This window comes from Balaenoptera physalus, assembly GCF_965194825.1.
Source record: "Balaenoptera physalus genome assembly, chromosome: X".
Taxonomy (NCBI): domain Eukaryota; kingdom Metazoa; phylum Chordata; class Mammalia; order Artiodactyla; family Balaenopteridae; genus Balaenoptera; species Balaenoptera physalus.
In genome coordinates this window covers 2866871-2889623 of record NC_138903.1, presented here as the reverse complement: position 1 = coordinate 2889623, position 22753 = coordinate 2866871, and the positions used below count along the sequence as shown (strand labels likewise).

General features: G+C 40.7%; 1 long non-coding RNA gene across 2 annotated transcripts in view; it reads left to right on the top strand.

Annotated features, from left to right (window-relative positions):
- LOC309652483 overlaps nucleotides 1–22753 on the top strand; it is a 307390-nt gene that overhangs the window by 51736 nt on the left and 232901 nt on the right. The window contains exon 2 of one of the 2 annotated variants that reach the window (XR_014258747.1): nucleotides 19340–19447. This is a non-coding gene — a long non-coding RNA (uncharacterized lncRNA). Of the gene's footprint in view, nucleotides 1–19233; nucleotides 19448–22753 lie in introns of those variants that run through there. The other variant, XR_014258748.1, reaches the window with a different exon arrangement.

Here is a 22753-nt window from a genome sequence, read left to right as displayed (position 1 = left end):
TTCACTCAGTGGTGTTTTTCTAGGTGTCGATTGTGGGAGGGGTTTCCACCTTCCCATGGTGGCAGGTCACAACCCTGACTTAAGGCGTGACATCATGGGGTGACAGTGTAGTTGGCAATAACCCCTGCCACCAGGTATCAGCTGGCAACGTCCTACACCAGACCAATTCATGAGCTTTCTGTTGGAGACTATTCCCGGAAGATTTCCCCGTAACCTGGTTCACTGGCCCTTCTAAACAATGTCGAGGTCTGTGCAGTCGATCTCAGTAAGTGTCTTTCTGCTTAATCAGCCAGTCTACTGCTGAGAGCAGTGGTGAAGAACCCCGGCTAACTCGTAACTCTAAGGTAGCTGGTGGCCAGGGACTTTCTCAGTGTCATGAAGTATTACGTAAGATCACCTCCTAAACAAAGCGCAGTCAGCTGATGGAAATATTCATGTCTTCCTTTTAGGAAGGAAGAACCAATTCACGATAAGAATTTTAGAGTTGACTGCTCTGCATATCCACATACTGCCTGCATCTGACCTCATGATGCATAATGAAGGAACCTTAATGGGGGTCACCTCACCATTATTGAACCTTCTGAAATGTATGCAGACTGCATTAGACTAGATTATTCCAAGTGAGGATGCATTTCTTTTCTATGTATGTAGTTTCTTTTATTTATATATATATGTGTGTGTGTGTGTATATTCTTTTTCAGATTCTTTCCCCTTATAGTTTATTACAGAATATTGAGTATAGTTCCCTGTGCTCTACAGTAGAGGTTCTTGTTTATCTTATTTTGTATATAGTAGTGTGTATATGTTAATGCCAAACTCCTAATTTATCCCCCTGTCCCCTTTGGTAACTATAAGTTTGTTTTTTATGTCTGTGGATCTATTTCTGTTTTGTATATAAGTTCATTTGAATCTTTTTTTTTTTTTTTTTTTTTTTTTACATTCCACATATAAGCGATATCACACGGTATTTGTGTTTCTGTCTGATTTACTTTACCTAGTACAACAGTGTCTAAGTCGGGTCCCCGATCCCCTGGCTGCGGATCAGGACCCGTCCGCGGCCTGTTGGGAGCTGGGCCGCACAGCAGGAGGTGAGCGCTGGGTGAGCGAGTGAAGCTTCATTTGCTGCTTCCCGTCGCGCGCATTACCGCCCGAACCATCTGCCTCCCACCCCACCGTGGAAAAATTGTCCTCCACGAAAACAGTACCTGGTGCCAAAAAGGTTGGGGACCACTGCTCAAGGTCCATCATGTTGCTGCAAATGGCATGATTTCATTTCTTTTTTATGGCTGAGTAAGATTCCATTGTATATATGTACCACATCTTCTTTATCCATTCTTCTGTGATGGACACTTAGGTTGCTTCCATGTCCTGGCTATTGTAAATAGTGCTGCAGTGAACATTGGGGTGCATGTATCTTTTCAAATTATGGTTTTCAATATAGCAGCATTAAGGATATCACTTTTGTACAGACAAACGTTCAGTGAATTTTTGCCACCTGACTGAAAGAGTTTAAGTCCAGAAGAGATGTGGGGAGGAAGTTAAAATACAGCAATAACAGCAAAATGATCATTTTGCTTTAGTCCATTGATTCTTTGAGCCATAGTTTGTCCACATGGAGGGAGAAGCAGCTTGATGAGGCTTGTAAACCTGCAGCTGCAGAGCCTTGGCTGTGCTAATACTGGGGCAATTTCAGAATGACTGTACTCTCTCCAGGAAACAGAGGGTAGAAATTCTTCTCTCCAGAAAGAGCATCATTTTTTCCTCTCAAGAGCAAATGGAACTGGTCTCTACATGCCACATGCATGCACGTGTGCAAACATACATGCATTCACACACACATCACACACACATGCACACACTTCACACAGACATACAGACTCGTGCACACAAAACCCACAGTAGCAGAATAAAAAGCAGCCCATCCTGTTTCAGAGACCATGTGTGGGATCCTATGTAGGATTCTACCCTGTAACTTCTGTAAGCAAACCTCTAGTAAAGATTTTTTCCTTATTTTCCCCAAGTTGTGTGTTTACAAATGCTGTGTGCAACGTTATCGAATCTTATACTTCCCCTTGCCTTTCTGTAAGTCTTTTAAAGATACGTAGGAACTATCATGCTTCTTTGACCCCGTGCACTTGGCACTGAAACGGGTACATCCTGGGGTTCACGTAACGACCCGTCGCTGGTGAAGCAATAACCCCCTGGAAGTATTTGCATAGTTTTCATTTGAAACAGGAGGCTGCTGATTCTGAACAGACTGTGAAGGAGGATGATTTTCTCTCAGTCACAGGTTTTTTATGTAATTCCCAATGGTGGTTAAACCATTTGAAACTTGCCATAAAGTGTGTTATTACTTGGATTCTGTTACTGTGTTTCCTATTAAAAGGCCTTGTTTGGAAGGAAAAGCCCAGGAGCAGAGTTGGCTAAAAGTTGGAAGAATTACATGCAAAAGAGAATTAAAATATAGGACAGGGAATTCCCTGGCGGTCCACTGCTTAGGACTCCGTGCTTTCACTGCTGTGGGCCCCGGGGTTCAGTCCCTGGTCAGGGAACTAAGATACCACAAGCTGCGCGGCACAGTCAAAAAATAAATTAAAAAAATTTTTAAAATTATATTAAAAAAAAATAAGAGGATTGGTGGTGAATCTAGCTACTCAGCACAATTTGGAATCACATACAGATGAATCTGTGTCCAGTGACATAGGCTTCTTCTTAGAACACTGATTAGGTCACAAGACCGTTGGGAGGATGGATTCCTCTGCTGTATTTTACTCAGTGTTTCTCATCAGAGCCCTTAATTTACAGCTTTGGAACAAACTAAGATGCATATAAAAATAAGTCAGTATAGAGATACTTAAAATGCATGGGCAGGGCTTCCCTGGTGGCGCAGTGGTTAAGAATCCGCCTGCCAATACAGGGGACACGGGTTCGAGCCCCGGTCTGGGAAGATCCCACATGCCGCGGAGCAAGTAGGCCCGTGCGCCACAACTCCTGAGCCTGTGCGCCACAACTACTGAGCCAGTGTGCCACAACTACTGAGCCCACGTGCCTAGAGCCCATGCTCTGCAACAAGAGAAGCCACTGCAATGAGAGGCCTGCACACTTACAACAAAGGGTAGCCCCCGCTCGCCTCAACTAGAGAAAGCCCGTGCGCAGCAAGGAAGACCCAATGCAACCAAAAATAAATAATAAATTAATTTTTAAAAATCATTTAAAATGCATGGGCAGTGTGGGTCCACGGTGAATTCTAGACTGTATGTAATTATTCCTGACACCTAGAGGCTTGCTAAAGTCACTTTCATAAGTAGAGGCTGTCCTCACTCACGTGTGCCCATGAAACCAACTTCATTTCAGTCACACGCTTTGGAGGGATGGGCCATGAATATGCTTTCTTCCCACTCATTCAGCCATCCTCCCGTATTTGAAGATTTGTGTGCATGTTTGTAGCATATGCACATTGAATCCATCCTATGACAACTGCAAACACCTCCCCGTAAGTTCACTGGCCACCTGTGTGCTTTCTCCTTCTCGTTGGAAGGAAGCAAACGTGCCTCTCCCGAGGTGTTTACAATCTCCAGGGTCCTTCTCCATCTCGCTGTTCCTTGTTTGTTTGCTTGTTTTATAAATTTATTTATTTATTTTTGGCTGCATTGGGTCTTCGTTGCTATGCACGGGCTTTTCTCTAGTTGCAGCGAGCGGGGGCTACTCTTCGTTGCAGTGCGCGGGCTTCCCACTGTGGCGGCTTCTCTTGTTGCAGAGCACGGGCTCTAGGCACACGGGCTTCAGTAGTTGTGGCTTGCGGGCTCTAGAGCGCAGGCTCAGTAGTTGTGGCGCACGGGCTTAGTTGCTCTGTGGCATGTGGGATCTTCCCGGACGAGGGCTCGAACCCATGTCCCCTGCATTGGCAGGTGGATTCTTAACCACTGCGCCACCAGGGCCGTCCCTTGGCTGTTCCTTGTTGATCTTGAACAACTGTGCGCTCACTGGTGGGTACTCCTGTATGCATAACAACAGTGGAAAAAGCGAAATTGTGTCTCTATGTAAGGAAAATCAGTCATCTCATCTTGGACATGACCTGGTGTCATGGAGTGAATGTGTGTGCCCCACCCAGATTCCTAGGTTGAAGCTGTAACTCCCAGGGTGTTCATCTTGGAAGAAATGAGGTCATGGGGCTGGAGGCCTGATCCTATAGGGTTCATGTCCTTATAATAAGAAACATAAGGAATCTCTCTCATTCTCTCTCTCCATCCCTCTCTGTCCTCCCCCTTAGTGTGAGGACAGAGCTGGAAGCCACCCACCTGTAACCCAGGAAGAGAGCCTTCCCCAGACAGCAGCCGGGGCTCACCGAGGTATCGGGGAAGGCATTTCCTCTATTTCACATCCTCTCCAGCTGCTGCGTTTGCCTCAGGTTCAAAGGGGTTGAACATCAAAGTGCACACGGGCACCCACCCAGCTATTTTCAGCGCTCCCAGCTCATTCACGGTGACTTGCATGCTGGCGTCTGGATTTCCTGTCCGTGGTCCTTCTTCCCTCTCTAGTATCCTCTGCGTTTCCCCTTACCTAGTGAGGGAAGTAGTTAAGAGTTGGATGGTAATGAGGCGCCCTGTTCATTTTGCTGTTACACCGTGGAATCGTAATTGCGGGGACAATAAATTTGAGGAAAATCAGTCATGTTGCCTTAGCATTATCTCACTCTGCTTGCTTCCCTTCTTCCCCCCTCTCTGCTGTGTCTCTGTCTCTCTTTCTGCCTCCTCTCTCTCCTGTATCTCTCTGCTCTGCCCTCCACCCCCAAGCCCCAGCACTCACTCCCTACCCAAACCACAGAAGCGAGTGCTAAACACATGGCGACAAAGCTCAAATTCCACATGTTTGATAGTGTTTTACCTACTAACTAGTAGGCATAATTTATTTCATTAAAACTAGCTTTTATCTAATATTGGTTGTAGGAGGATTAGAGGTAAAGAATCAGAGTCAGGGTCTATCCGAGGGACAAAAAATACTGGTAGAGAACTTGCTTCCAAGTGAATGCACATTGGGGGTGTCAGGGAGCCGTAATCCCGAATTACGATGGGAGAGAGCTCCCTCACCTACAGTGTGAAAAAAAGAGGTGGGTTTCTCCAGTGTGGCAGCCTGGGTCACTTTCTCTTGTGTATTCCAGTAAGTATAACATATTCATTTGATTAGAGTGTCTTTACAGGGTGTCCTGATATATAGGAGAACGTAGCCTGGATTATTGATGATGCTTAATATTTATTTCCTAACTGTACTTGTAAAGGCATCTTCCTTACAAGCTCTAAGATCACTCTGCCCAGTGAAAAACAGGAAACACCTTGTTAGGAATCCGATGTGAATTGCAGTTGATTCCTATATTAATTTGGGTAGTACTGGTGTTTACATGAGATGAAATTTAAGCATTTGAAGAGAAAACATGTTCTTTCATTTGCTCAAATCTTGTTTTGTTTCCTTTAATGAGATTTGATCTGTTTCTTCCCAAAGCCTTTTTTAGTTAAATGCACTGCAAATATTTTATATCGTTATTTTTATATCGTTATTGGATTTTGCATAAAATCTGTCCATATTTCTTTCTAGGTTTTTACTGCTAGTATAGGAAAACTAAGATTTTTAAAATTTACTTCATATTCTTCGGTTTTACCAAATTGCCCTATTAGGTTTTTAATGCATCCTCTCAGGTACACATTCATGTTATGAACTAAAGAGTTCCCATTTTGTTTGTTCTTTTCCAATAGTTATAACACATTTTCATTTACTCGTCTCATTGCATTTTCAAGAATCTTAAAAAAAAAAAAAAAAAAAAAACTTTGGGTATAATGGAAACAGAAGGCAGGCCTGTCTGCTTTTTTAGTCTGATTCTGGTATTGATTTTAGAAGGTGCTTTTCTTATGTGAGTTTTTCTTTTTTTTAACTTCTTCCTGTTACCTTTTTGGATTGAGCTACCTAAGTATTTTCCAATGCATTTTCCATGTCTCTTGATACAATCACGTGGCTTTCTTCTTCCACTGGTTGAATTAAAAGATTATACTGATAGATTTTCAAACACAGAAAGGCCTTACCTTTCATCACAGTAACGCTGCGTAGGCAAAGGGTATCATTTTTGGGTTTGTTTTAGTTTTTAGTTTAATTTTTTATTTTACTTTGTGAGTATATTTGATTTACAATGTTAGTTCCAGGTGTACAGCAAAGTGATTCAGTTATACATATATTCATTCTTTTTAAGATTCATTTCTCATATCAGTTATCACAGAATATTGAGCAGAGTTCCCTGTGCTATACAGTGGGTCCTTGTTGGTTATCCATTTTATACATAGTAGTGTGTATATTGTCAATCCTGACTCCTAATTTATCCCCCCCCTTCACCTTTGGTAGCCATAAGTTGGTTTTTGATATCTGCAAGTCTGTTTCTGTTTTGTAAATAAGTTCATTTGTATCTTTTTTTTTTTTTTTTTAGATTCCACATATAAATGATATCATACGGTATTTTTCTCTGTCTGACTTAGTATGATCATCTCTAGGTCCATCCATGTTGCTGCAAATGGCATTATGTCATTCTTTTTTATGAGTGAGGAATATTCCATTGTATACACTTACCACATCTTTATCCATTCATCTGTCGATGGACGTTTAGGTTGCTTCCATGTCTTGGCTATTGTAAATAGTGCTGCAGTGAACATTGGGGTGCATGTATCCTTTCAGATTATGGGTTTTCTCCAGAAAGGGTATCATTTTTGGATGTGGTAATGGATTTTAAAGGCATCGATATTCTCCAGGTGTGCCTGGACAACATTTTCTGTTCCCAAGTGTCTTCACGCTTTTCCAGGCTTAGCACAAGGAAGAATCCACCCACATGTCCATCTTCCTCTTGGCTTCTTAGGTATCAGGGGCCATTAGCACATGAATTCAGAGCTGAGAAGAAACTGTCTTTGCGAGCTCGCCTGTTTCTGGGATACCCTGGATGCCAGGGGTCCCCAAATTTCTCCCTAAAGCATGCAAGTCCAGTGGGACTAAAGCACCTTTCAAGATGCCATGTCCAAGCTACGCCTAACCCTGTAGGTCTAAGCAACCATTGGACAGGTGTCTTATGAGAGACAGGTGGATTAGGGAGGGAATGCCTTACCTTTAAGAGTATTATAGTCTGATGGCCTGACATCTATTGCCCATTAAGTCCAGATTTAAGAAGAGAGCAAACTGATAAACTCTTCCACTGTGTTGGAGAAACAATGCTACTTCTAACAGATAAATGTAACAAATACATAGATATCTTTTGGTTCCACACACATATCCTTCTGAAAGCCTTCACTAATTTGACACGGAAACTGTGCCAAAAATGCACTGAAGTATAATGTCACGTGATCACTTGGAAAACATATTTTTATAAGAAAGGTAAGAAAGCTACAAATTCAACATAGCAATATAATTTATTTTTCTGTATTATATTTCATTAAAAAATGCTTATCATCATGCATTTGTAAGTAAATACTAGAATAAGTCTTTACTTTCTAGGAATACAATTTAATTTAGAGAAGGAACATTTGCCAATGTGTGAGTGTTTTGTTCTCTACATGTAAAAACCTATGCTTCTTTATTTTTCTGCTCCTAAAAAAACAGAAGCCATACTGCATTTAAACTTTAACAAAAGGACCGTTTTTGATCTCACATACTGTAGGCAGCAACAATAATCTAGGATTTAGTTTGTCTCCCAGTTAAATATTCCACCTAGAGTTATTAGTGGCCTAAATTAAATTTTATCATCCTGCATAATTGCTTAAGATGGTTAGTCAGCAATAGCGTTGTAAGTATTTCTATTTTTGGTTTGAAGGGTTTTTTTGCACATCATCCACTAATGAGGACATTTTAGAGAACTGTATCTAGCAGTTTCTTCTAAGAACATTAAGTAGAAACTCAGTCAGGCACTGTTTCCTACAATGTTTATGCCACTTTTAGATGATACAAAGCTGCAATCTCAAAATGTTTCCACTGTGAGGAAATCTGTTTCTTTGTATTACATGTTGGTGCCATGAACCTATATAAACCAATGTCGATTGTGTTTTTAAAGATTCGCCCCTATTTTAATTTCTAGACTGCTGAGTCATGCTGAGTTGTTAAATCAGGAAAGACAAGAGTTGGAGTAAACACAGTTATATGCTCTGTCTTTACCATTTAGGGCAGAACAAAAATAAAAGGAATGAAGAAAAAAATGAATGGAAAACAGTTTGTATAGGAAGAGCAAAAGGAAAGTAGTGCCAGAGCAGAGGAAACAAAAGAGAAAATCAGAAGCTGGTTGGTGAGAGAGAGACAGAGAGAAACAGAGAGATGCAGAGACAAGAGAGGGACAGAGGGAAACTCCAAAAGCAGGAAATCCAGAAAGTCTGCTTTAGGCATTGCAGGTGATAATAAACAATACGGTTAATGAGTTAGTTATTTCGAAGCTGGCATTTTATTTTTCCAAGAATAAATTGTGAATGAGGGTGTTAAATTATTGTAAACATTTAAAAATACGTAAACGGTAGAAGTAAGCAGGTGTGTACTACAGAGGATCAAAGTATTCATATAAAGCAGTATGGTGTACCATTATGTTTAAATTACATGAGCCCTTGACCATGGATTGAAAATATTTGAAAAAAATTCCAGAAAGTTCCAAAAAGTGAAACTTGAATTTGCCCAGATACTGGCAACTCTATCATTCACATTGTCTTTAAAACTATCTACATAGTATAACATTTACATTATATTGGGTATTATAAGTAATCTAGAGAGGTTTTAAAGTATAGTGGAGGATATGCCTAAGTTATACACAAATATCACACCATTTAGATAAGGGACTTGAGCATCCTCAGAGTTTGGTTTCCTCAGGGGTCATGGAACCAATCCCCTCAGTTACTGAGGGACCACTGTACAGGCAGACCTCATTTTACTGTGCTTTGCAGAATCTGTGTTGTTTGTTTTTTGTTTTTTGTTTTTTTTTTTTACAAATTTAAAGGTTTGTGGCAACCCTGCATCAAGGAGGTCTGTCACCATTTTCCCAACAACCTTTGCTCCCTTGGTGTCTCTGTGTCACAGTTTGGTAAATCTTGCATATTTCATGCTTTTTCATTACTATTATACTTGTGATGGTCTCTGTGATCTGGGAGCCTTTTATGTTCCTACTACAGCTCGCTGAAGGCTTAGGATGGTCAGCATTTTTTAACAAAGTGGTTTTTCAATTAAAGTCTGTACATTGTTTTTTAAGACACGGTGCTATTGCACACTTAACAGGCTATAGTAGACTGTAAACATCACTTTTATATGCACTGGAAAACCAGAAGATTTTATATGCACTGGAAAACCAGCTTTATTGCAATATTCACTTTATTGTGGTCTGATACTGAACCAGACCTGCGTGTATTAGTAAATATAAATCACCCTCATCTTTTTAAAGGTCTGCATACTACTGTACAACGTTTATGTGGTACAATTTATTTAAACTGATCGTGCAGAAATTTAACTTATCACAGGCCTATTGGTACTTCAAATAATACTGCATTGTTTATCTTTACGTGAGCATTTGGGGCACATTTCAGCCTGTTTTATTAGGGGCATTCTGACAGTTGGAATCACAGGGACAGATATGGCATGTTTATCTTTGCAAATATTGAAGGAACGTCCCCAAAAGGGGTTGAATCATTTTACACGTATCCAAAATGTATGAAGAGTTTATTATTCTTTTAAATTTTCCCAAGCATTTTACCAGCCCCTTATAAAACTTTTGAATCTTTGTCAGTAGTTGAAAAAACGCCTGCCTGTTGTTGATATTTGCCTGTCTCTTACGTGTGGGGATGATTATAATTAAAAGCCATATAAAATGTAGATTGTGAATCTATGTATTTCATCATATTTCCTTACCTCATTCTGTGCTAAGACCTCAGAGCCTGTACAGTGCACATCTGGCCATCGGGTGTTCTGCATTGCTGAACTCAAGTTAATAATTCTCACGTGAGGAAAATGAGTGTCTTGAGGACACTGCATCCTGCGAAGCCTGACACTGGGCTCTGGGGTGGAGAAATCTTCCCTTGACCGTTTGCAGAGGATCCCATAGCACTCAAGCCTGTGGTGATGGAGATAAAAAGTCCTATTCTAAGGAGATTCCCTCGGTATCAAGCGAATGCTCTTCCCTTTTGGAAAATGCTAAAATGGCCTCTTTATCTCTAAATTTGACCGCGGTAAAACGTGCGTCATTTGGTCACGGTGTATAATCCTTTTTATATGCTGCCACGTGTTTTTTGCTGTATAAGGTTTTATTGAGGATTTTTGCGTATATGTTCATCAGGGATCTTGGCTGTAGTTTTCTTGTATCTTCTGGTTCTGGTATCAGGGCAACGCTGTCCTCATGGAGTAAATCGGGAAGAGTTTCTTTTCTCATTTTTGGAAGGCTTCGTGAAGTTATTCTAAAATATGTGGTAGACTTCACCAGAGAAGTCATCTGGGCTGGACCTTTCTTTGTGTGTGTGTTTGTGTGTGTGTGTGTGTGTGTGTGTAGTGACTAACTCAACCTCTTAAAGGTCTGTTTAGGTTTTCTGCTGTGTTGAGTCAGTCTCAGTAATTTCTGGCTTTCTAGGGCTTTCCATTCTATCTAGGTTCTCTAATATGTCGGCATACAATTATGCCTCATAATCCTTAGTCATATTTATTTCTGTAAGGCCAGTTATAATGTCCCTCTTGCAGTCCTGATTTCGATTATTCGAGTCAACTTTCTGGGGGTGGCGGTTGGTCAACTTAACTAAAGATTTGTTAATTTTTTTATCTTTCCAACGAACCAATCTTTGATTTCATTGTTTTTCTGTACTGATTTTTCTATTCTCTATTTCACCTATTCACACATTAATACTTATAATTTCCTTCCTTGTGCTTGCATTGGGTTTAATTTGCTCTTAATTTAGATGCTCATGGTGAATGGGTACATTTGCGTTTTTGAGACTTATTTTTCAATACAGACTTTTGTAGCAATAAACGGCCCTCTAAGCTCTAGTCTTGCTGCATCCTGCACGTTTTTGGTACGTTGTGTGCTTAGTTTCATTGATCCCAAATTCTTTTTTCATTTCCTTTCTGACTTCTTTGACCCTTCCATCATTAATGAATGTCGAATGTTTCATTTCTACGTTTGTAAATTTCCCCAATTCTGTTCCATTCGGGATTACTGGTTTACTTCCCTTGTGGTCACAGAAAGACTTTGCAAGATTTCAATCCCTTTAAATTGCTTGGGTCTTGTAGAACCTAATACAGGTTTAACTAAGGATGAGTTCCATGTGCACATGAGAACCACATGTATCCTGGTAACTAATGTGGGGAAAGAGCTTTTTTCTCGGGTCAAGCATCAAGTTTTAAAAAATCCTGAGAATGGAACTTTTTCAGGGAGCTTCCAGATGGGTCAAACAGAGTAGATTCTCTTTGCGTGGGGTTTCTTGAGGAACTATGGTCCTTGCAAATCTGTTGAACTCCATGGACCAAGAAACTGCCTTAGAGAAAAGGGAATGGATCAAGTTAAAACACCACAGGCTTCCTGCTCTTCTGAAAGTCCATCATTTTCCTTGAATAAACCCTCCACTGATGGTTGCAAACTTTTGGTTCATTCCCAGAGTTCTTAATATTTTAATTTTGACAGCTTAGGCAGGTGTGTCGTCAATGCTGTTATGGAAGAACAGACTCTTAAAAGGTCTTGCTCCAAAATTTCAAAAGCAACTCCAGTTTTCATTTTATTAATATCTGCCCTTACCTTGATTTACATTCTTCTAACATTGGAGTCCAATTCGTTGCATTCTTTTTTTAACTTGCTCAAATAGCTACTTTATAGCATCAATTTCTAGCATTAAGTAAACAAATATACATTTCCCTCTAAGTCTAAATTTGGTTGCTTCTCACAGACTTTGACAAGTTACTTTAATTATCACTAAATTCAAAGTATTTTAATAATACATATCTTTTTTGCCCTATGGATTAGTTAATTGTGTTTTCTTCAATTTACCAACATTTGGGAATTTTCTAGAGCCTTTTTGCTCTTTAATTTCTGCTCCAAAATTTCAGAGGCAATTCCAGTTTTCATTTTATTAATATCTGCCCTTTCTTTGATTTACGTTTCCCTAATATGCGAGTTCCACTGGTTGCATTCTTTTTCTAACTTGCTCACATAGAGACTTGTGGCATCAATTTTTAGCATTAATTCAATGGATATATATTTCAGGCTGCATATTTCCCTCTAAGTCTAAATGTGGGTACATCTCACAAGCTTTGACAAGTCACATTTTAATATCATTATATGCAAAGTATTTTTTAATTGCCCGTATCTATCTTTTTTGCCCCATGGGTGGGTTAGTTGTGTTTTCTTTAATTTACAAACATTTGGGAATAAGTGTCTTTTTGCTCTTTAATTTCTGCTAATTCCATGGCGATGAGAGTACACGTACCCCATTTTAGGAAATGTGTTAACACTTGTTTTATGACCTAGCATATGGTCAACTGTCCCTTGTGGATTTGAATAGAATTTGCTATAGATAGTTCTGGGTGAATCGCCTTCTATTTGTCAATTAGGTGCCATGTGCTTCGAAATGATGTTCATCCTTCCTTATTATCTGACTTGTTCTGTCAGGCACTGTGATAAATATGTTAAAATAGTCTATCTTTGGGAATGTGTGGATTTCTCCTTTATGGTATGTGAGGTGTCTGTCTAAATACTTCGAAACTTTCTTACTAGTCACCAACAGATTTATATAATTTTATATCTTCTGGTTAAATAGTGAAATACTCTTTTATATCTTTAATAATTCTGCCCTTTTTTTGGTCTGAAACAAGTATTGCTACACACATTATTTTGGTTAGTGCTTGCTTGATACACATCTTTCCTTAATTATAATGTTAATCTTTACCTATTTTTCTTCTCAGATTTTGTCTCATGGAAGCAACATATATTTGAATTTTATTTCCATTCACTATGAGAGTTATTTTTAATTGTACTATTTAGACTACTAGTGTTTTTTTTAGGATGTATTTATTTACATTTTGTGGGTAAATTGGGTATTTTTATTATTATGCATTTCAGCCTTTTTTGTTGTTTTTACAATTGTTTACTTTTTCATTCTATTTTAAGCAGTTGCTCTGGAAGATAGATTATGTACCAGTGCTTTCTTCAAGTCTAATAAAAATGAGCATATTTACTGCAGCACTTTACACAATATGTGGTCAGCTTATGAGGACACTATTATGATTATCACTTACATTCTCATCATCTTTTTTTTTTAATTATCTATTTTTGGCGGCGTTGGGTCTTTGTTGCTGTGTGAGGGCTTTCTGTAATTTCAGTGAGCCAGGGCTACTCTTCGTCGCGGTGCATGGGCTTCTCATTGCAGTGGCTTCTCTTGTTGCAGAGCACGGGCTCTAGGCACGCAGGTTTCAGTAGTTGCAGCACATGGGCTCAGTAGTTGTGGCTCACGGGCTCTAGAGCTCAGGCTCAGTAGTTTATTGGAACACGCCCATTTGTGTCTTGTCTGTGGTTTTCTTAGCTCAATGGCAGAGTATATGGACTGCAAAGCCCAAAATATATACCATCTAGCCCTTTGCAAAAAATAGTGGCAGACCGTTCACAAAGAAATAAACCTGTCCACAGCCCTATGTATATTATATGCTAAAACACATTTCAGATGTATTAAATATTTACTTGCACATTTGAGGAAATGGGGAGATTTCCAGGTGGGCATGATCTAACCACGTGTGCTTGCTAAAAGCAGAGGGTTTTCTCTGGCTGGTGGCACAGAGTCATGCAAGGAAATTCGTAGCATGAGATGGACCCAGTGTGCCACTTGTAGCTTTGAAGGGGCTGCACTAAGGGATGTGATTGGCTTCTAGTAGCTGAGAGCCTCCCTGGGCTGACAAACAGCCCGGGAAAGAAATCAGTTCTACAACCACACGCAACTGAATTCTGAAAAACCCCAAATGAACCGGAGGGGGATTTATCCCAATGCCTCCAGATAGGAGCCCAGCTCAGCCGACACCTGGAGTGTGAGGTTGTGGGTAGAGAACCCAAACACCCTGCACTGGACTTCTGACCTACGGAATTATAGGCCAGTGAATGTGTATTTTTTGTTTAAGATTTATTATTGATTGATTTATCTTTGGCTGCGTCAGGTCTTAGTTGCCACGTGCGGGATCTTTCATTGCGGTGCGCTGGCTTCTCTCTAGTTGTGGTGTGCGGGATTTCTCTTTACTAGTTGTGGCGTGTGGGCTCTGTAGTTTGCAGCACTCTGGCTCTCATTGAGGCGTGCGAGCTCAGTAGTTACGGCGTGTGGGCTTAGTTGCCCCGCAGCATGAGGGATCTTAGCTCCCCGACTAGGGATCGAACCCCCGTCCCCTACATTGGAAAGTGGATTCTTTACCACTGGACCTCCAGGGAAGTCCCTGTGTATTGGTTTAAGACACTGTGGCAAATAGGATGCGAGGAATTTGGAGAAGAAGAAGGTAGTCATGGACGTTGGGGTTATGGATGTGGGAGCACAGACTACACCTGGGTTAATTTGCTTCCTCATCCTGACACACATTTTCTAGTTTACAAACATCTCCAATTTGCATGGAAAATGGGTGTCATAGGACCTGCAGGTAAACCATCTTTTGTATTTCCTATTTCACAAGGCTCAGGGAAAAATACCAGCAATCACCTTTTATAGTCCTGGAGCGTAACATAAGTTAAAGATCATCATAGGGACTGATAGTTAAGATAAAAGAAATAACAAAGAAAATAGCAAGAAATGAAGCCTTGTCCCTCTGTGGTTCATGGACTGCATTTTCCCCCTCCTTTCTCTTTCCCACCTCCCTCTCATTTCTTTGTCTTCCTTCTCTTATTCTTTTGTCATCTTTGCTCGTTTTATTTCTTTCTCTCTCAATGGAGAATATGCCCTGATCATTGAATCTGAGAAATGTGGCCAATTGTAGGTATTGATAAACATTCTTATCTTACGGAAGATGGGGTGAGTGTAGGGGAGAAGACTGCAAGAAAGTGGAAGGATGGATGGAAGGTAGGATGGATGGATGGAAGAAAGGAAGACACATTCTTGGTAATTCAGTAAAAGAGAATAAAAATGAGAGATGATAGAAAAATGGCTGACAGTTGGATAATAGATAGGATAGATGGTATATATCTAGAGTGAGGATAGATATTAGATAGATGTATATAGAACAGAAACAAACAGCAAGACAATCCCAAAAGATAGGAAAACATATAAATCAGGAATAATAGGAGCAGCATCTTATTGGATTTGAATAACAGACACGGCATTGTCCCCAGGTGAAGGTGGTCAGCATTTAATCTCAGTCCTCCCTCCCCTGGCGGTGTTTCTATCAACACAAGGGCACCCGGGGCTGGGATGGTCCAGAAATGAGGAATATCTTCTCTTCTAAAGTTTTTATGTCTCAAAGGTGGTTTCCTCTTAAGAAGCCCTGGCTCCCTTAACACCAACCCCAAGGGATCCAGAAGCTCCTTTGTTTCACACGTGAGTTCTTTGTAAAGGAATTGAGAATGACCCTTGGCCAGTCTGCCTGCACCCATGGGCTCCTAAATTCTATGGCACCAAATACTTTAGTGTCCGCCCACCCCCCTACACACAATCCATCCAGAATGCTGATGGATGATCGCATTGGCCGATGATCATTTCTTCACATACATACAGAACCGTCTTGATTTCTCCACTGCACAGACTCGTGGACAATTGAGATATCTCATAGTTTGGTCTCATTGTGTCTCTTTTGTTTTAGACACCCACGTTTCCTATGAAATTCGTGGGCTGCAGCATAATTCCTGTCTTTATGGATTGTCTCACTTGTCTCAAGTTCTTCTTAAATATTTTCAAATGCCTTCTTTTTACACTGTGTCAACCCTCCTTAAATATCCAGTTCCTTTTCTACACCAACATTGGACGCTTGTTCAACTATTGTCGTGAGAAATGGGTCCTCTGTGGGGTCTTACAGAGCCTTTGTTCTTTGTACCAATAAGTCTAGGATGTAATTAAATGACAGTTAATCTAAGGGTAATAGGTCAGCAGTGGTTTCAAGAACAAATCCCGAACAGCACCATTAAATACCCTTTCTCCAAGGGTATACGAACACACACACACACACACACACACACACACACACACACACACACACACACACACACACGAACTGTATTAGAGACCATGATTCTGTACAACATGGAAATACTTTCTTACAGATTCCTCACCGGGTGCGATATCCCTTGGGATAAAAGAGTTTAAACACCCATCTCCAGAGAAAACGGGCTTGCCCATCTATGGAGTCCTGGCTCTTGGAGTTGAAAAATTAAAACACTGCTGTATAAAGCACCAGGAGAAAAATTCACACACCTACATTGACAATTATTCTTCAATTCTATAAAAAATATTTAGCACTTAAAGGATTAGGATTTAAATAAAGACTTGGCAAGAAGGATATGATGCCATCTTTTAATATTGTATGGAATATGAACATCTTATAAGGGTCTCACCTGGAATAAAACTCTTCCTTAGCTTCTATGCTAAAGGATAATGACTGCCGTCTCAAGAAAAGGAACTGTAAACTTTGAGTGTCTTGTATAACATAATCTATAGCACCAGTATGTGTCTGTGCTTTCAGACGTGGATCCAGCTGTTCTCCAACAAATACCTCATATTCATCAAACCCTAGGTAGAATTTTTTAAAGCTATTCCTACACAAATACCTCTCGTCCAGAAAGCTACCCCCATAGTTCTTGTTCTCTATCAACATTGCTCACTTGTTTGCTTCAAACAAGGATGATGACTAAGCATCAAAGGGCTTACAATCTGCAGTTTTAAGATTGCTTTTAGATTTCAAAATAAATCAGAAATATATAACAAATCAACAATGATACAGTAAAGGCAGTTCTTTTGAGTCAAGAAATGGTGCTGTTGGGCCATACTTAGAAGATCTGAAATGTCTTTTTCCTCTTGATGTAGTAATGAGTTTGCATTAGCCTTCCCCCTGGATTTCCCTCTCTACAGCAAAGACTAAAATTGTTTTTCTGAGCGACAGAATAAAGCTCACTACTGTTATCCCATGGGGTTGGTTTCATCAAAGCCACAGGTACGTAGACCCTATAGGAAGGATAAGCCAGTACCAAAGATAGTCAGTAGGAAAACAGAAGCAAAGCATCCCAAACAGAGCAGTAATATCCCCGTCAGTCACAGGGGCTGATGTATTTCAATAATTCTTCAGTAATTGGGAAAGAAATAGATTGACCTCATCCCTTGATCTGTCTGCAGCTGTCTTCCATTGTGTGAGCCTTTCAGTTGTATGCTCAGGGGCCTGTGGAACGGGTGAGATACCCACACATTACAATTTCTTTTTAATAAACGAGTCCATGGTTTATATTCAGTACAGTGGGTTTGAGCATACACAGTATGTTTGTTTACTCATAATGTAGAAGTCGCAGGTAAGTAGGAAGATTCCTCATGTCTAATGGAAAGATTTCTCAGGCGTAATAAAAAGCAGATCTACTGTGCTTGTGAATCCCAAGAGAATCTGATTCTCCAAGTGGGAGGCCACGTGACAAGCACCTATTTAAAGCAGGCATGACTGCTTCTCCACCCCTACTCTTGGGTGTGTAAGACACACAGCAATATGATTTCATTATGTACATTGAGTTGTAATCATCAAGCAGCATCCTATGAAATTATGAAAATCTAGAATTCTTTTTTGCAAATACAGCAACAGAAAGACATTAGACATATGTCTAATATAAAGACATAAAGACATATATAGTGTATGTCTCACCACTTAGCATTGGGGATTTAGAGCTGAAAGTAGCAAGGAGAAGCAGCTCCTACTTTTAATCACTAAGTGAGAAGCTCTACTTTCTCATACAGTCACTTCTACACTCGTCGGAGGCTAGGGAACAAGTCTTAAAAGCAGGCACGTCTAGGAGACAATGATTAACTTACAGTTTTATGAAGCTCTTCACCGCAGTCTTCAAAACATTAGGCACAGGATCACTTACGCATAGTAGCTAATTAAACAAAATAGATTCTATGTTTTATATATAAATGTACAGAAGAAGCTAAGCACAGTGTGTTGTACACACAACCTAAGATTTGACGAGGGGACAGATTGGCTTTTGTTTAATTTGTTCGGACCCCACCTGTTCTAAGCCACTGAGAATCTACTGTCTGCTGAGTATAGGCTATGCCCATGACAAAGCCTTAAAGCATTCGTTTTCTATATAGCATTGCTTTTGAAAGGAAAGCGTTGTTGCAATCGGATTTGGGGCAAAGAATGATGATTTCATAGATGGTGATAGCCATGTCTGCTCCCATCCATTCCAGACCCTTCTGATGCAAGGGCCCAAGCCTGGGAATGAGGAATATCCCTTGATCTTTGTCGTATGATTTCCTTTTCTTATGATCTTGGGTAACTTTATGATCTTTTTGCTTTGGTTAATTTCTTTGTTAAAAAAATTTTTATTGAAATATAGTTGATTTACAATGTTGTGTTACTTTCAGATATACAGCAAAGTGATTCAGATATCTATATATGTACATATATAGATGTAGATGTATCTATATAGATAGGTAGATATATATACACACACACACTGAAGATTCTTTTCCATTATAGGTTATTACAAGATATTGAGTATAGTTCCCTGTGCTACACAGTGGGTCCTTGTTGGTGATCTATCTTATATATAGTAGTGTGTGGGTGTGTTCATCCCAAGCTCCTAATTTATCCCTCCCCTGCCTTCCCCTTGTGGTAACCATAAGTTTATTTTCTCCGTCTGTGAATCTATTTGTTTTGTAAATAAGTTTATTTGTATCATTTTTAAAGTTTCCACATATAAGTGATATCACATGACATTTGTCTCTCAAATGTACCTGCTTACTTTGAAGAGCCTTGGCTTTTGAGTCATATATATCAGCAATTCTAAATTTATACACCAGTTGAAGGAAGGAAATCTACATAGACTCAACCATGTTTGTTCAAAAGGGATATTCGACCCATGTTAGGGAAAAGTGAAACATAAAGACCTGGTTATTCGAGGTTTAACCACTGGACTGCACTCCAGCTTTGACAAGGCACAAAGCTTGAAAGATTTCACTACCCCTAGTTCAGGTTTAATTCAGTTTAAAGCACTATTAGATGGTTGTCATATTAACAATGTCCTAACTCGACACCTGTCCTTAAAAGTAGAATTTTTTGCCTAGGGAAAAGCTGGAATACGACCGAGCTTTGTTGGTTGCTTGCTGGTGGGTGTTGGTTGCAAGATGCTCACGCAATGTTCTCCTTACTTCCGTAGCTTCCCATTGGCCGCAAAGCTCTGCCCACCTGTCAACACCGGGAGTAGGTTGGTGTCCATCCGCCATGATGCCTCAACGTGTACCTTTGGCCAGTTGCTCCCACCAAGGTAAGCCCATCCGTGAATGGCATCAGGTATCTGACTCCAGTTTTCTTTGCATTCAATACTGGTCTTTTCATAAAATGCAAACTACTCTTTCAAGGACACGAAGGTAAGATACAACTACAATTGGATTTCCTGTCTATGCATCCACCGTCCCTGTCTTCCGGAATTTCCCAAAATCTTTGTTCCTCTCTGTAGATGCTCATAGCCCTAAGGTGTTTATATGTCTATTTTGCACATGTATTATTTTCCTTCAGGTGTAAAGCAGGGTTTCTGAGCTACAACACTATTGGCATTTGAGGCTGGATAATCTTTTTTTTTTTCCTGCTTTTTCTTTTATTTGTATTTATTTATTTATTTTGCAGCATTTATTCCCAGGGCCATAAGTTTTTGTTTCTTCAGTTTCTTCTGGGATATCTTTTTCTTCCCTTTCCTCTTCTGGTTTAGAGACAATCTCTTCTTTTTCAGTAAGGGTCATCTCAGTGTGTCAGGGAGAGCTCACGCATGGGTTGATCTGACCATGAGCTCTGTAAGTCCTGAGCCATATCGCGGGGGATTTGTTCACCTGGATGTGTTCATTGACCAGAGAATCTACATCTAAGACCTTAAGTTCAGCATTACACTCTGTATTTGTGAGCATGTGCAGTAAAGACTCAGCACTCTTTTTGCGCCACCGACCCTGCATCCAGCCCCACCAGACACACCTCCCAACTCCATCATTGTAACGATGAAATGGCTCCCATTGCTTCTGTAAAGTGACATCCTTTAGATACTCGGTGGCTTTCGGATATTCCTACCCTTATTGGCCTGGGCAGTTTCACGTGTGTTCTTAAAGTGAACACAGAGATTTGAACCTCTTGCTTCGCATGATTTTGTAGGGTTTTCCGGGTGAAGTGAATAGTGAACCAGTTTTTACAGGTTGTCTCACTCAGGCTCCTTACCGGGAAAGCGAGGCTGGATGATTCTTTGCTGTGGTGGGGAATGGGTACACTCCAGATGTTTCGCAGCGCCCCTGGTCTCTTCCCCCGAAACCAGTAGCACCCTCAGTTGTGACAGACATTGCCAAATGCTCCTGGCCTGGGGGAGCAAAACTGCCCCTGGTACAACCTCTGCTGTAGACAGTTAATGGTACAACCCCTCACCTCTTCAGTAGATCACAAGTGTCCTGGTGTTAAGAACTTCATCTTATTTAGATATGAATATACCCAGGGCTAGAGCCTAACCTGCCTTACCATTAGGTGCTCAATCTTTATACATTAAATTGCCTGAATCCAGAGATTAAACATTCCTTGAAAGAGGAAAGTTTTATATATCATCGCTCTCTTATTTCAAAAGGTGATGGTTTCCAGAGACAAGGTCATAGATTTCATAGATTCAACCACGGGCATGAAATTTGGAGTCCACGTAAATCTTACCATAATATGCAAAGATGTACAGCCTCAACCTCTCAGAGGGAGACATGGCATGCAATTTTCATTCCCTAACTCAAGATTTGGAAGCGGAAGAGACCAATTATCACCAAAGAGGTTGAAAGTAGTCCATTTTCCCCTTTTTTCTTTGTATAAACAGCCAATGGTGTTTGTCTCTTCTGATAAGCGTGGGCCTATAAGCATCTTATCAGCACTTGACGGTTTCTGCTTGGCACTTGCCTACGTAAATCAGGACGAGCAGGAAATTGTCCTCATAAACTCATGTTCCAGGCTGCTCTTAAAAAAATCTTTGCGTGGCGTTATCTGAAAAGAGAAATCGTCTCAAGCTTTTCACGGGTTCAGTTTGCCTTAGGACAGGTGTCAGTGTCTGCTTCACATCGCGCCTGTAGAATCACACGGTCAGGCAAGGTTCTGTTTACGTGCAGATGGGGAAACGGAGAAGCTGATGATGGGCAGATTGGGATAACGGCCCACGAAGCTTCAGGAACAGTCAAGGCCTATACCCGGCAGCAAACACAGGGCTGGCTGCGTCTGAAGGCTGAGCCACATGGCTGCAGTATTATGAGCAAGTGAAAAAGCTGTACAAATAGAGGGACCCAAGCAAATGAGGTTTCGTTGTCTTTGGCAAATGCTTGGGTTCGATTCTGAGTTCCATGAACAGTGATGGACCCAGTTGGAATAAGGGAGTGGCTCCGTCAGATGTATGCTTCAGGAGTGTCTCCTTGGCTGCTGCCGAGGGGGTGAGTTACACGCCAGTGGAAGCAGAGAGAACAGCAGGAAGGCTGGTCACGGGACGGAGGTGCAACATAGGGCGGGGGCGGGGTGTGCGTTTCATTTTGGAAGTAGGGTCGAAGGTACTGGCTTGATGGATGAGATGCACAGGGTCCGGGAAAAGAGGACTCCATCGTGACCCTTTCACTGTGGCTTAGACAACACAGTGGGATCATTTGCAGAAATGGTAAAAATGGGGGAACGGGAGGCAGGCAGTTTTGTAGGGTGAGAACCAAAAGTTCTGTTTTGGAACACGTCCAGTTGGACATGCCTGTTGATACAGAAATTGAGACAGTGTCAACATCTGGAGCTTTTCATAGATGTTGTGGTTACAAGTGTCTGTGTGTGTGTGTTGTATTTTTTTAAATTGTATTTTGAAGTGAAGGTAGGTTATGCTGGTCTTTCTCCAAGAGCTTCCTTTTCGTTACTGCTGCCTATAAAATTGTTCAAGGTTTTTTTTGTTTGTTTTTTGATGTGGTCCATTTTTTTAAGTCTTTATTGAATTTGTTACAATATTGCTTCTGTTTTGGTTTTTTGGCCCCGAGGCATGTGAAATCTTAGCTCCCCGACTAGGGATCGAACCCGCATCCCCTGCATTGGAAGGCGAAGTCCCAACCACTGGACCGCCAGGGAAGTCCCTATAAAATTGTTGAGAAGAGCACGTGGCTCGTGAATAAGTCCCTTCGGTGTCTTGTGTCATAAAGGGAATTTGAAGCACAGTCAAAATATCCATTGAGATAAATGAATAAGTAGGCATCTGGTATACCTAACGCAGAGAAATTGTATGTGTCCCTTAAAAGGAAAGGCATAAATCATTCTGTGGTGATGTGTAATCATGGCACAACATATATTAGGTGCAAAAATAGCATGAATAATAAGCATGGAATCATTTCTGGATTAAGGTTTTCCAGAACCAACCAAGAGATTTATTTTAAGGAATTGCTCGCTTGATCGTCTGGACAGGCAAATGTGAAACTTGAAGGGCGACCAGCAGGCTGGAAACTCGGGCAGAATTTCTGTGTTACCGGCTAGAGGCAGAATTCCTCTTTCTCCAGGCTTTCTCAGTTTTTTTTGCTCTTAAGGCCTTCAGAGGTCGGATGGTGCCCTTGCA